Raw genomic sequence first — 16,056 nt, forward strand, 5'->3', positions numbered from 1 at the left:
AGTATCAAAATAAAAAGAGAACCAACCGTATGGGAAAACATATTTGTCAATGATATCTCAGACAAGGGTTTAATCTCCAAAATATATAAAGAACTTACATGACTCCACTTGAAGAAGACAAGTAACCCAATTAAAAAATGGGCAAAGGACTTGAACAGACACTTCTCCAAGGAGGACATACAGAAAATCCAAAGACACATGAAACGATGTTCAATATCGCCAGCTATCAGAGAGATGCAGATTAAAACCACAATGAGATACCACTTCACACCAGTCAGAATGGCCATCATAAACAAAGCAACAAACAAGTGTTGGAGAGGTTGTGGAGAAAAGGGGACCCTATTGCACTGTTGGTGGGACTGCAGACTGGTACAACCCCTATGGAAAGCAGTATGGAAGTTTCTCAGAAAACTAAAAATGGATCTGCCTTTTGACCCTGCAATTCCACTGCTGGGACTATAACCTCAGAACACTGAAACACCAGTACAAAAGAACCTTTACACCCCAATGTTCATAGCAGCACAATTTACAATAGCTAGGTGCTGGAAGCAACCTAGATGCCCATCAGTAAATGAATGGATCAAAAAACTATGGTACATTTACACAATGGAATTCTATGCATCAGAAAGAAGGAAGGAGTTCCTACCCTTTGCAACAGCTTGGATGGAGCTGGAAAGCATTATGCTAAGCGAAACAAGCCAGTCAGTGAAAGACAAATACCATATGATCTCACCTTTAACAGGAACCTAAACAACAAAACAAAGAAACAAGCAAAATATAACCAAAGACACTGAAATAGAGAACAGACTGACAGTAACCAGAGGGGAGAGAAGAGGGAATTTCAGGGGAGAATGGGAAGGGTTTACAAGAACAAATTTAAAGGACACATGGACAAAAACTAGGGGGTGGGTGGTAATGGGAGGGAAATTTGGAGGGTTGGGTGGCTGGGCTGGAATGGGAGTAAAAGGGAGAAGACTGTACTTGAACAATGATTAAAATAAAATAAAATATAAAAAAAGAAACATCATCATTAAGTTACCCAAAATTAAAGATAAAGAAAGAACATTAGAAGCAGCAAGAGGAAAGGAGAGAGTTACCTGCAAAGGAGTGTTTATAAGGCTATCAGCTGCTTTCTCAAAAGAAATCTTACTGGCAAGAAGGGGCTGGAAAGAAGTATTCAATGTCATCAAAGACAAGGACCTACATTCAAGATTACTGTATCCAGCAAAGCTATCATTTAGAATGGAAGGGCATATAGAGTGCTTCCCAGATAAGGTCAAGCTAAAGGAGTTCATCATCACCCAGCCCTTATTATATGTAATGTTAAAGGGACTTATCTAAGAAAAAGAAGAAAATAAAAAATATGAACAGTAAAATAACAACAAACAGTTGTTAACAACCAAACCTGAGCACAAAAACAAGAACAAACTAAGCAAACAACTAGAACAGGAACAGAATCACAAAAATGGAGATCATGTGGGGCGGTTATCAGTGGGGGAGTGGGAGGGGATGAGAGGGGGGATAGGTACAGAGAATAAGTAGCTTAAATGGTAGGTGGAAAATAGACAGGGGGAGGTTAAGAATAGTATAGGAAATGTAGAAGCCAAAGAACTTATATGTACAGCCCATGGCCATGAACTAAAGGTGGGGAATGCGGGTGGGAGGGGGTGTGCAGGGCATAGGGGAATAAAGGGGGGAGAATGGGACAACTGTAAGTATAATCAATAAAAATACTTTTTAAGAAACTATGAACAGTAAGATGACAACAAACTCAAAACTATCAACAAATGAATCTAAAAAAGAAAAAGAATGAAAACCAAAACTAAGCAAACAACTAGAACAGGAAAAGAAACAGAGAAATGAACATCACATGGAGAGTTTTCAGTGGGGAGGGAGAGGGGAGGTATAGGGAGGAAAAGGTACAGGGAAGAAGTGTAATTTATAGGCATAAAATAGATGGGGAGAAGTCAAACATGGTATAGGAAACAGAGAATTCAAAGAGTTTATATGTACAACCCATGGACATGAACTAAGCGGGGGGAGGGGAATGCTGGAGGGTTGGGGTACAGGGCAGAGGGAGGGTACAAGGGGAAACATTAATAGCATAATCAATAAAATATACTTAAAAATAAAGATAAAAGCTCAAAAAATAATTTTCTTTAAACAACTCCAATTTTAGCCTTATTACAATGTTCTTTTGTTGGAAAGTCTTAATGGATAAATGCTCTTGTTTTCTGATGGTGTCATGCATACAGGGGAGTAAGACAATTTGTTTACCTATTTTGGAAATAGCTTCCTGAGTAAGTTGTTTATAACTCTAGTTCATTCATTCTCTGAGCCATTTGGGGGAAGTGATAGGATCTTATACAGAACTTGCAAACTATACCTTAACCACTATTATTATTTTTGTATACATATTTTCAGACTCTTATTCATATAAGTATAGAAAGATTTTTAAACAAAATGATGTCATACTCTATATTTTCACCTAACATAGCATTCTATTATTTTCACTTAAGTGTTTTGTCAAGAATATTGTACTATAATTGTACCCTTTTTATTTATCAGTATTAGTACTCTAACTCTTTTTTAAAGATTATATTTATTTATTTTTAGAGAAGGGAGGGGAAGGGGAAAGAGAGAGAAAAATACATCAATGTATGGTTGCCTCTTGCATGCCCCCTCCTGAGGAACTGGCCCACAACCCAGGCATGTGCCCTGACTGGGAATTGAACCTGTGACACTTTGGTTCACAGGCCAGTGCTCAATCCACTGAGCCACACAAGCCAGAGCAGTAACTATAACTCTTTAGAAATGAATAACGTGATGATCTCTTTGAGAGAAAAAAGAAAACCAATGGTAGATTATAAACACAGAGCCAAAATAAAAATTAAAATACGAAAGCTAAAATACAAACAAGATAATACATTTTGAAGTTTGAAAAAAAATGATTTTTTATATAACTGATAAATACAATGGGATTAGATATCATGCATTTTTCAGTTTCAAATTATAAGCTGCTTCTAAGAGGACTTGGATAAGTTCATGGATAACTTCAAGATAAATACTGGATTGTAAAAGAAGTTTAAGAAATCCCAGCAGAATATAAACAGAGCAGACTATGAGTCTGACATCAGTGATATCTGCAATAGTTTTTAAAACTCTTTATAGCACAACTACTTTTATTTCTTGTACTAATCCTTCAACCTATTTAAGTTAGAGTTGATAAAAGAGCACAGTGTTGGCAATAACATAGCATAACAATGGGCATTTCAGGTAGAATTTAGTCTACTCCCAATATTACACAAGCACTCAGCAAAGCTCTGGAGAAAATCTAAATTAGTTACAGGTGACCTGAGTAAGTGTTCTGACAACATTTTTGTTCAGTGTGTAGCTAAGGGCTTAACAATGTATTTTCAAGATGCTAGTCCCATCCATTAAATGAAATGCAGGTCACATAGGATTTCTAACCAAGGAGCACTGCTGGAGTCCAGCTGCAGCAGGTCCAGGGATTCCCAATGGATGGACGGTGTCCGTGAAGGAATGACACGAGAGGTGCAGTTTCAAGCTCAGCGGCCAGGCATCTCTGCCTGGGCTCTTGAGTTTTTTATTTTTATACAGTTGGGTGTGTACATGTGGCATATGTGAAAGCAATAAAAAAAGTGAGGTTTTTAAGGCATATTTGCTTTATCCTTATCCTGTAGAAAATAGGAAGCAGTTCTCTATTGCATATTGTCATGCAAGCTTTAGCTCCCAATCTTTGCAACTAATCAGTAACACATTTTACCACACTATATAACACCTTAATTTCTTAAAGCTTGACTTAAGTTTGATCTATATATTCTAAAGTTGCAAGCTGGGCACGTAGGTGGGCACAGGACTATTTTAGCTCACTGGCAAAGGCCATGCAGAAGGCTTTCGTGGTCAATGTGGTTAGTACCTGTCTCTCACTTCTGCACCAGAACTCTGTCATCTTGTGCAAGTAATAATCTTTGTTTTTCTCAGTCCATTTGGCTGCCTGCCATCTACCTTGGTGTTGGTGTATTTTTATTATTTGTTTCTATCTTTGATGTCTGGCTTTTTAGGCAATAAACACCATGGGGGTCCTGATCGCTTAAGCATTCATAGAAAAGGAGTGCATAATAATCTTTCCAATACCCATTCTTTGAACTCTCTAACCCATTTAGGAGGACACTCTGGTGGGGAGTCACTCTCCAATGAGCTGTCATTTTCTTGCTTACTTTCAAAGAACTGTATTTCTTCTGTGGAATTGCCATTTGTCCCAGTCCCATGGTAAATCACATAGACCCTAAGCACGGGCAGTAATACAATGATTAAGCAGAGGAGTGCCAAGTACTTTCTCCCGCCGTGTCTGCTGTGCGGATGTTCAGCTCCCTCTGTGACTGTGTCAGACAGCAGGGCTGGGTTGGCTCTCGGCAGAGCACTTCAAGATTTCACTGTTTAATGTCATATATCTGAAAGACATCTAAAGAAAGTACTATTTTGATGCTGCCCAGATGCTATTTATGGCACCAGGGAGCCCATCTGTCTCTACCAAGGAATGTTGTTAGTATCTTGCACTTGCTCCCTTCTGTGAAAAATTGCCCTAACCCAGGATTTCTCCACCTCAGGTTTGGAGCCACATAATTATTTGTTGTGAGTTATTGTCCTATGCATTATAAGATGTTTAGCAGTACCTCTGACCTCTAACTTCTCAAAGCTAGTACCAGCCCTGCTCTTCTTTTATTTTATTGCTGTTCAAGTACAGTTGTGTCCATTTTCACCCCACAACACCCTCTGGCCAAACCATCCATGCCTCCCACCATTGAACCCACCTACTTTGGCTTTGTTCACATGTCTTTAATACATGTTCCTTGACTTGCCCTTTCCACTTCTTTCCCTCAATATCCCATTCCTCCCTCCCCTCTGGTTATCGTCAGTTTGTTATTTTCATGTATGAGAGGAACTTTGGCCCACGAGATACCCCAGGGCTGCCGCAGATGGAAGTAAAGGGTCATCCCAGAAGCAATCTTGTTGCTCTGGAGGGAAAAAGGTTGGCAATTCCCTCTAGTGGAGAATACTGCAAGCCTTTCTCTGATCCGGCTTTTATTAGGGTGAGGAAGGGCAGGGGGATACAGCACACGTGCATAGCTTATAGTCATAAAAAACTAACACTGTCTATACATAACAAAGAAACTCAGAAATCTTTTCAGGTTGGGGTCTGCGAGACATGTAGGTGCCAGATGGCTATAAAGGTGTATATCTGAAGTAGGGAATTTCAATCCTTATGCCTTGAAGACAAGTATCTGGGTTATACCAACAGGGCTTATTGCTGAGCAGAGTGGGCTTCAAAGGATAAAAATGTACATTTCAGGCCTGATTCCCAACAGACCCTTCGTGTTAGAATCAAGTCATGACTGCCACCTGCATTATGACATGGTTTTCCAGGGAGACTTGCCAGCCCCTTTCAGAGCATGCTCTTGCAGGGCTCCAATCTTCAAAACCATGTAGAGCACACCCCAACACATGTCTATGGTTCTATTTTGCTTGCTCATTGGTTTTGTCAATGCAGTTCCACTTATAGGTGAGATCATATGGTATTTGTCTTTCACTGCCTGGCTTATTTCACTTAGCATATGCTCTCCAGATTCATCCATGCTGTCACAAAGAGTAGGAGCTCCTTCTTTCTTTCTGCTGCATAGTTTTCCATTGAGTAAAGATACCACAGTTTTTTTTAATACACTCATTTACTGATGGGCACCAAGATTTCTTTCAGCACTTGGTTATTGTAAATTGTGGTGCTTTGAACATTGGGGTGCATGGGTTCTTTTGGATTGGTGTTTCAGGGTTCTTAGACTATAATCCCAACAGCGGAATCACTGAGTCAAAAAGCAGTTCCATTTTTAGTTTTCTGAGGAAATTCCATACTGTTTTCCATAGTGGCTGCACCAGTCTGAATTCCCACCAAGAGTGCACTAGGGTTTCCTTCTCTCCACAGCCTCACCAGCACTTGTTGATTTGTGTATGAGAGCCACTGTGACTGGTGTGAAGTGGTATCTCATTGTGGTTTTAATTTGCACCTCTCTGATGGCTAATGGTGCTGAACACCCTTTCATATGTCTCTGGGGCCTCTCTATGACCTCCTTGGAGAAGTGTCTGTTCAAATTCTTTGTCCATTTTTCACTTGGGTTGTTTGTCTTCCTGGTGTAGAGTTGTCAGAGTTCTTTATATATTTTGGAGATCAAAACCTTATCCAATGTATCATTGGCAAATATGTTTTCCCATAAGGTTTGTTCCCTTGTCATTTTGCTGATTTTTTTAGCCATGCAGAAGCTTTTTATTTTGGCAAAGTTCCATTTACTTACTCTTTCCTTTATGTCCCTTGCTCTAGGGGACATATTATTAAAATGTTTCTGCATGGAATATCTGAGATTTTCCTGCCTATGTTCTCCTCTAGGACTTTTATGGTATCACAACTTATATATAACTCTTCTATCAAACTTGAGTTTATTTTTGTGTATGGTGTAAGTGGGTGGTCAAGTTTAATTCTTTGCATGTAGCTGTCCCTATCTTCCAACATCATTTGTTGAATAGGAATCTTTTGTTAACTTTATGCTTCTGCTCTTTTTGTTGATATTAATTGATGATAGAGTCTTGGATTTATTTCTGGGCTCTATATTCTTTTCTGTTGATCTAGGTTTCTGTTCTGATGCCACTACCAGACTGTTTTGATTACAGTGGCCTTGATATATAGTTGGATATCAGGAATTGTGGTCCCTCCTACATTGTTCTTCTTTTTCAAAATTGCTGTGGCTATTCACAGTCATTTATGGTTCTATATAAATTTTTCAAATGTTATTTCTGTATCTGTGAAATGTGTCCATGGTATTTTAATAGGGATTGCATTGACTCTATAAATTGCTTTGGGTAGTATGGACACTTTAATGATGTTAATTCTTAATCCATGAACACAGTATGCTTCCATTTATTTGTGTCTTATTTAATTTCTCTCTTCAGTGTTGTGTCATATTCTCAGTTTAGGTCTTACCTGCTTGGTCAGGTTTATTCCTAGGTACTTTATTTTTCTTGTTGCTATAGCAAGTGGGATTTTTTTCCCAATTTATTTTTTCTGATATTTTGTTGGTGGTATACAAAATTGCCTTTGATTTTGGAATATTGACTTTGTATACCACTGTTTTGCCAAAGTGATTTATTAGGTTGAGTAGTTTTTGGTGGAGTCTATAGGGTTTTTATGTATTATCATGTGATATGCAAACAATGACAGTTTTACTTTCCCCCTTCTGGTTTGGACACCTTTTATTTTTTTTTATTGTCTGACCACTGTGGCTAGGACTTCCAATACTATGTTGAAAGGAAGTGGAGAAAGCAGACATCCTTGTCTTGTTTCTGATCTTAGTGGGAAAGATTTTAGTTTTTGGCCTTTGAGTATGATGTTGTCTGTAGGTTTCTCATATATGGCCTTTATAATGTTGAGGTATACTCCCTTTACTCCCACTTTGCTGAGTGTTTTTAGCATAAATGGGTGCTGTACCTTATAAAATCCTTTTCCCACATCTATTGACATGATCATGTGATTTTTGTCTTTTGTTTACATAATGTATTGTTTATTGATTTGTGAATGTTGAACCAACATTGCATCCCTCCGATGAATCCCACTTTATCACGGTGTATTATCTTTTTAAAAATTATTTTATTCTTGTTCAAGTACAATTGTCTACATTTACCCACCAGCACTCCTCCCACCCCAGCTATCCCCACCTCTCTTCCCTGCTTCCACTCCCCTTGGTTTTGTCCATTAGTCCTTCATAGTTCTTCTTGAAAACACTTCCCCCTTCCCCCCTTATTATGCCCTCCTACCTCCCCTCTGCTTACTGATAGATTATTCTTAATTTCAATGCCTCTGGTTATATTTTGCTTCCTTGATTGTTTTGTTGATGAGGTCCACTTAAACGTGATATCATATGGTGTTTGTCCCTCACTGCCTGGCTTATTTCACTTAGCAAAATGCTCTCCAGTTCCATCCATGCTGTTACAAATGGTAGGAGCTCCTTCTTTCTTTCTGCTGCATAGTTTTCCATTGTGTAAATGTACTGTAGTTTTTTGGTCCATTCATTTACTGATGGGCACTTGGGATGTTTCTAGCACTTGGCTATTATAATTGTGCTGCTTTGAACATTGCAATGCATAGGTTCTTTTGGACTGGCATTTCAGGGTTCTTAGAATATAATCCCAGAAGTGGAATTGCCAGGTCAAAAGGCAGTTCCATTTTTAGTTTTCTGAGGAAATTCCATACTGTTTTCCATAGTGGTTGCACCAGTCTGCATTTACACCAACAGTTCACGAGATTCCCTTAAATCCACATCCACTACAACACTTGTTTTTTGTTCCTTTGTTCATGATGGTCATTCTAACCAAAGTGAAGTGGTATTTCATTTGGTTTGTATTTGCATCTTTCTGATACCTAATGATGCTGAGCATCTTTTCATATGTCTCTGTGCACTCCCCATGTCCTCCTTTGAAAAGTGTCTGTTCATGCCTTTTGCTATTTTTTAATTGGCTTGTCTGTTTTCTAGAGTGAGGTCATGTGAATTCTTTATATATTTTGGAGATAAAACCCTTGTCCCAGTATCATTGTCCAATATGTTTTCCCACACAGTTGGTTCTCTTTTTATTTTAATGCTGTTTTCTTTAGCCATTCAGAAGCTTTTTATTTTGATGAGATCCCATTTGTTTATTCTTTCCTTTATGTCCCTTGCTGGAGGGGACATATCAGTGAAAATATTGCTCCGTGGGATGTCTGAGATTTTCCTATGTTTTTCTCTAGGCCTTTTGTGGTGTCATGACTTATGCTTAAGTCTTTTATCCACATTGAATTTATTTTAGTGTATGGTGTAAGCTGGTGGTCGAGTTTCACTTTTGCATGTAGCTGTCCAGATCTCAACACATTTGTCCAAGAGGCTATTTTTACTCCATTTTATGGTTCTTCCCCCTTTGTTGAATAATAATTGACCATAGAGACTTGGGTTTATTTCTGGGCTCTCTGTTCTGTTCCATTGGTCCATGTGCCTGTTTTTATGCCAGTACCAGGCTGTTTTGATTACAGTGGCTTTGTAGTATAGTTTAATGTCAGGTATTGTGATCCCTCCTACTTTACTCTTCTTTCTCAAAATTGCAGCAGCTATTCGGGGACGCTTATGGTTCCATATAAATTTTTGAAGTGTCTGTTCTATGTCTGTGAAATATGCCATTGGTACTTTTATAGGTATTGCATTGAATCTGTAAATTGCTTTTGGTAGTATGGACATTTTGATGATATTAATTTTTCCAATCCATGAACACAGTATATGTTTCCATTTGTTTGTGTCTTCCTTAACTTCTCTCTTCAGGGTTATGTAGTTTTCTGCATACAGGTCTTTTACCTCTTTGGTTAGATTTATTCCTGGATATTTTATTTTTTTTTGCTATACCAAATGGGATTTTTTTCTTGATTTCTGCTTCTGCTGTTTCATGGTTGGTATACAGAAATGCCTTTGATTTCTGGATATTGATTTTGTATTCCGCTGTTTTGCCAAATTCATTTATTATGTCGAGTAGTTTTTTCGCGGAGTCTATAGGATTTTCTACGTACACTATTATGTCATTTGCAAACAATGACAGTTTTGTTTCCTCCTTTCTGATTTGGATACCTTTTATTTCCTTTTCTTGTCTGATCACTGTGGCTAAAACTTCCAGTACTATATTGAATAGAAGGGGTGAAACTAGACAATCTTGTCTTGTTTCTGATCTTAGTGGAAAAGCTTTTAGCTTTTGCCCATTGAGTATGATGTTGGCTGTAGGTCTCTCATATATGGCCTTTATTATGTTGAGGAATGCTCCTTCTATCCCCACTTTGCTGAGTGTTTTTATCATCAATGGGTGCTGTACCTTATCAAATGCTTTTTCTGCATCTATTGATATGATCATGCGATTTTTGTGTTTGCTTTAGTTTATGTGATGTATTACATTTACTGATTTGCAAATACTGTACCATCCTTGCATCCCTGGAATGAACCGCACTTGGTCATGCTGTATGATCTTTTTAATGTACTGTTGGATGCGGTTTGCCAGTATTTTCTTGAGGATTTTAGCGTCAATTTTCATCAGCGATATTGGCCTGAAGTTTTCTTTCTTTGTTGTGTCTTTATCTGGTTTTGGAATTAGGATGATGTTGGCCTCATAAAAAGAGTTTGGGAGTCTTCCATCTTTTTGGATTTTTTTAAATAGGCTGTGAAGGATAGGGGTTAGCTCTTTCTTAAATGCTTTGTAGAATTCTCTTGTGAAACCATCTGGTCTAGGGCTTGTGTGTTGGGAGTTTTTTGATTACTGCTTCCATTTCTTTTGCTGTTATTGGTTTGTTCAGGCTTTCTGCTTCTTTTCCATTGAGTTTTGGAAGGTTATATTTTCCTAGAAATTTTTCCATTTCATCTAGGTTTTCAAATTTCTTGGCATACAGTTCTTCATAGTAATTTCTTACAATCCTTTGTATTTCTATGGTATCTGTTGTAATCTCTCCTCTTTCATTTCTGATTGTGTTTATTTGGGTCTTCTCTCTTTTTTTTCTTTATGAGTCTGCTTAAAGGCTTGTCAATTTTGTTTATCTTTTCAAAGAACCAGCTCCTGGATTCATTGATCCTTAGAATTGTGCTTTTAGTCTCTATGTCATTTAATTCTGCTCTGATCTTGGTTATTTCCTTCCTTCTTCTTGCTCTGGGCTGTCTTTGTTGTTGTTCCTCGAGTTCTTGTAGATGTAGGGCTAGGTTGTTTGTTTGGAAAGTTTCTAACTTTTTTAGATGGGCCTGTATCGCTATGAACTTTTCTCTGAGGACTGCCTTGGCTGTGTCCCATAAGTTTTGGGTTGTTGTGAGTTCGTTTTCATTTGTTTCCAGAAACCTTTTGATTTCTTCCCTAATATCATTCTTGACCCATTCATTGTTTAATAGCATGCTATTTAATCTCCATGATTTTGAGTGTTTTGGGTTTTTTTTCCTTGGGGTTGGTTTCTAGATTCAGTCCCCTGTGATCTGAGAAAATGCTTGGTATGATTTCAATTTTTTTGAAATTGTCGAGGCTTGTTTTGTGTCCTATATCATGTGGTCTATCTTTGAAAATGTTCCATGTACATTTGAAAAGAGTGTGTATTGAGCTTCTTTGCGATGGAGAGCTCTGTATATATCAGTAAAGACCATTTCATCTAGGGTATTGTTCAATGCCACAATATCTTTGTTGATATTTTGTTTGGAAGATCTGTCCATTTTTGATACTGGGGTGTTAAAATCCCCCCACAGTAATTGTGTTGCTGTCAGTATCTTTCTTGAAGTCCTCTAAGATTTTCCTTCTGTATTTGGGTGCTCCTATGTTGGGTGCATATATATTTACAATATTTATGTCTTCTTGGTGGATTCTTCCCTTGCGTATTATGAAATGACCTTCTGGGTCTCTCTTTATGGCCCTTTTTTGGAAGTCTATTTTGTCAGATATGAGTATTGCTACCCCGGCTTTATTTTCCTGTCCATTTGCTTGGAAGATTTGCTTCCAGCCCTTCACTTTCAGCCTGTGAAGGTCTTTTATCCTGAGGTGGGTCTCTTGTAGGCAGCATACGTGTGGGTCATGTTTTCTTATCCAATCAGCTATTCTATGTCTTTTGATTGGAGCATTTAATCCATTTACGTCTAAGGTTATTATTGATAGGTACTTATTCATTGCCTTCTCTGTACGTGTGTTCCCCTCCCTCTCTCTCTCTCTCTTTTCCTTTCTTTCCTTAAAGCAGTCCCTTTAGCATCTCTTGCAGAGCTGGTTTGGTGGAGATGCATTCTTTTAGACTTCTTTTGCCTGAGAAGCTTCTTATTTGGCCTTCTATCTTGATTGAGGGCCTTGCTGGATAAAGTAGCCTTGGTTGCAGACCTCTGGTTCTCATTACTTGGAATATTTCTTGCCATTCTCTTCTGGCTTGGAGTGTTTCCATCAAGAAGTCAGCTGTTAGCCTTATTGGGGCTCCCCTTTTTGTTACTTCCTGTTTTTCCCTTGATGCCTTTAAGATTCTCTCTTTGTCTTGAAATTTTGCCATTTTAATTATGATGTGTCTTGAGGTGGGCCTCTTTGGGTTCCTCTTGATTGGGACTCTCTGTGTTTCCTGGATTTGTGTGACTTTTTCTCTCATCAAGTTAGGGAAGTTTTCCATCATTACTTTTTCAAATAGGTTTTCTATCCCTTGCTCTTCTTCTTCTCCTTCTGGTATCCCTATTTTATGGATATTATTACGTTTCATATTGTCTTGCATTTCGCTTAATCCCTCTTCATTCTTTCTGAGCCTCTTTTCATTTTCTTGCTCTTTCTGGGTGTTTTCTTCTACTTTGTTCTCTAGCTCGCTGATCTGATCTTCTGCTTCATCGATCCTGCTTTTCATTCCTTCTACTGTGTTCTTCAGTTCAGAAATTGTATTCTTCATCTCCTCTTGGCCCTTGTTGAGAGTTTCTATTTCCTTTTTCATGTTGATGTAGTTTTCAGTGAGTTCATTGTAGCTTCCCTGAAGTTTCTGGTAGCTCATTGTGAGCTCATTGAGCTTCCTGGCGATCATTGCTTTGAACTCAATATCTGATAGTTGAATTACCTCTATTTCATTTAGCATTCTTTCTGAGGCTTCCTCCTTTCTTTTCATTTGGGGATTGTTTCTTTGTCTTCCCATTGTTTGTGAGACTCTTCTTGTTAGCCTCGGCTTCTTAAATTGATCTGTTCTGGCTCCCTGGGTTTGTGGTGTGAACTTCTTTATAGAATAGCAGTGAGTTTCAGTGGTGCAGTTTCCTTGACCCCCCCAAAGCTCACTTGGTCTTGGGCTGTCATTTTAGTTGGCTTTGTGTTTGCCTTTGGGTTTTGATTGTTGTTGAGTCTTTCTTTGGTGGTTCCTTCCCACCAGCTGGTTAAATGAGGGTCACTCTGTCCAGCACCTCCTGTATTTTGTTGTGCTGGTGAGGGCAGGTTGTGTTGAAGCTGGTTCTTCCATGTGTATAAGGTTTAAAGAATTCTCTCTTGCTCTTGCTCAGTTGTTTGTATTGGGTACTGTCTCTACTGTTTAGTTGTATTTCCAGATAGGTCCTGGATTGAGGTTTGTGTGGTTACCACTCCCTCCTTCACCTTCTTCTGTTGTTATCTGTTAGCGGTTCCCTTGTTGTTGGGTTTCCTCTTCCAGTGGGTATCCTGGTGTTCACCGCCTCCACCTATTCTTTTTTGTCATCAGTTGGAGGGTGAAGTCAAGATGGTTTAAGACAGCAACAGAGAATTCTATGATATTTACAGTAGCAGCAAGTAGGGAAGAGACAGTAGATCCTTTGACTATGTATAGTGTTAACTGTGATCTTGCACCCAGCTAGCTGATTTCTAGAAAGGATGGAAAGAAGATAAGACTCTTGTTGGGGAAGGAAGGGTTGTGAGTTGGATCTATAAAGCAGGGAGGTTGTGGGAGTTCAGATTCTGAGGTAAGGTGAGAGTAGGTGTAGTGTGTGAGAGAATAGAGTTAACCACTACAGTAGTAGAGTTCAGGAAACTTTGAAATGGGCTAAGATCTGGGAGGGGTGTTGTGAAGTATTTACAATTGCATGAAACAGCAGTTATTTACAATAATATTAGGGCAAAAATCATATGACAGAATCTATGAGATCTAGGTAACAAGATTAGGGAGTACAGAACCTCGAGTAGTGTGCTAATGGGACACAGGTGAGTTAAAGGACAGTAGATTAGCAGTACAGTATGGAAAGAGATATCAGGGGAACGCGGTCAGGTCATACAATATATCCAGCCTAGCAAAGCAGACTATACAAAAAGAAGAAGGATACAAAAATACTATTTTAAAAAGATGTAGGAATACTGGAAAAATAATAATAATACAAATATGCAATAACTTGCAGGTTCTCTGTAATAGCAGAGTGAAATTTGTCTCACTGTCCCAGCTGTTGTGATGCCCCTTCTTTGGGTTCAACTTTGGTCTTTTCACAGATCTAGGATTTTTGTCTCACTTGTAGGGATTTAGAAAAAATTTTTAAAAAGTAAAAATAGAAAAGGCAGATGAAGGAAGGAAGAAGAGATAAAATTGGAGGAAAGGAAGGAGAAAGGAAGAAAAGCAAGAAATCGGGAACAAGAGGAAAAAAGAAGTCAAAAGAGAATAAAAACCATAAAAATTAAAAAAGTTAAGAATTGTTAAAAAAAATAGAATAAAATAAAAAAGTCTCCTGGTTTGAAAGTTGCCAAACCGGTTTTTCTGCTCTTGCTGGCTGCAGCAGGCTGAGGGGTGATTGGTATGGCTTTTCTTCCTTGGTCAGCAGCACTCGCACTGGCTCCCACACTGTCTGGGAAGCCAACATGGCTCCTAAGCCTTGCACCCTGGGTGTGGGAATCAGGTCTTTCCCCAGGGTTACTGCTGTGGACTGTGGTGCAGGGATGCTCTCCCTGCATACGTGCCCTTCTCTGGGTGGCAGGGGGGCTGGAGTGATTGATCACTTTAGGAGGATTCCCCAAACAGTGTCTGTCTATTCACTCCTCCTTCTTGAGAAATTCCTCCTGTTCAAGCCTGCCACTCCACACAGTGGCCTGGCTTCTCCCGCAGCCAAACTCTGCAGCCAGACCGGTGACTGTGGGGGATCAGGGCCCGCTTCACGACCCAGCCCCTCCGGTGTCCACAGCCTCCAAAGGTGCTCACAGCCCCTGTGTGTTTGCTAGCACCTGGATTCCTGCCAGTGCCACTCAGACCTTGTTTGGCTGGGGACGGAGCAGTTGTCCCGGCTCTCTCCCAAGGACTCTGTGGCAAACCCAGCAGTGGGCCCTGGGCCTGGGGCTGCAGCCCCCGGACCACACGCTGGTCCCTGGGACCCTACCTTGTTGCAGCACTCTTCTTAGGGTCCAGTTTTTTGGTTCCGCCACAATCCTTGGTCCCCTATTTTCACATATGCTGAAGTATGTTGGTTGCTTGCTTCTCTACTCTATAGATTGGGCAGGATTTTCTCCCCTGCGCAGAGGGAAGCCGAATCTGCTCCTTCCTACTTCAACTTCATCTTAGCCCCACTATAACTTTTGTTTTGAATTCAATAGTTGACTTGCTTCTATTTCGTTTAGCATTTTTTCCTGATGTTTCCTCCTTTCCTTTAATTTGGGATTTTTTCTTTGTCTTCTCATTGTTTATGATACTCTTCTTGTTTGCCAGTGCTTCTTAAATTGATTTGTCCTGACTTCCTGGGTTTTTGGTGTGAACTTCTATGGCAAGAGACCTGTGAGATTCAGAGGTGCAATCTCCATGGTCTACTGAACCTGATGGTCTTGGGCTGTCCTTTATGTTGGTTCTCTGAATGTATTTGTGTTTGATTTTTGTTGGGTCTTTCTTTGGTTGGTCCTTCCCTCCTGCTGGTTAACTGAGGGTCACTCTGCCCACCATGTCTTATATGCTGTTTTTCGGGTGCAGACAGATTGTGTTCAAGCTGGTTTTTCTGTCTCTTTCAGGTTTTGAGGTTTCTTTCTCTCTATTGTTCTGCAGTTTGTTCTGGGTAATTTGTCGACCACTTTGTAGTATTCCCAGATCGGTCCTAGGTGGAGGTTAGTGTGGCTTCCACTCACTCTTTCATCTTCTTCCATTATTATCTGTTGGTGTTTCCTTTGTTGGTGAGTTCTCTCTTCCAGGAGGTATACTGGTGTTCACAGCTCCCACCTACTCTTCTATGTGATCATTTGGAGGTGGAAGGCAAAATGGATTAAGACTGCGGGAGAGTATTCAATGGAGTTTAAATTATCAACTTATAGAGAAGAGATATGAGATCCTTTGGATAAGTCGACTGTTAACCATGGTATTTCACCTAACTAGCCACTTTTTAGACAGGGTGGAAAAAAGATAAGACTCTTGTTAGAGTAGGGAAGGATTGTGAGTTGGATCCAGAAAATTGTGAGCTTGTGGGAGATCAGATTATGAGGTAAATTGAGAGTAAATGATAGAAAATAGGCATAGTGTGCAAGAGAATAGAG

This window comes from Phyllostomus hastatus, unplaced genomic scaffold (genome assembly GCF_019186645.2).
Source record: "Phyllostomus hastatus isolate PE091 unplaced genomic scaffold, TTU_PhHast_1.1 phas_contig_16, whole genome shotgun sequence".
Lineage (NCBI taxonomy): Eukaryota > Metazoa > Chordata > Mammalia > Chiroptera > Phyllostomidae > Phyllostomus > Phyllostomus hastatus.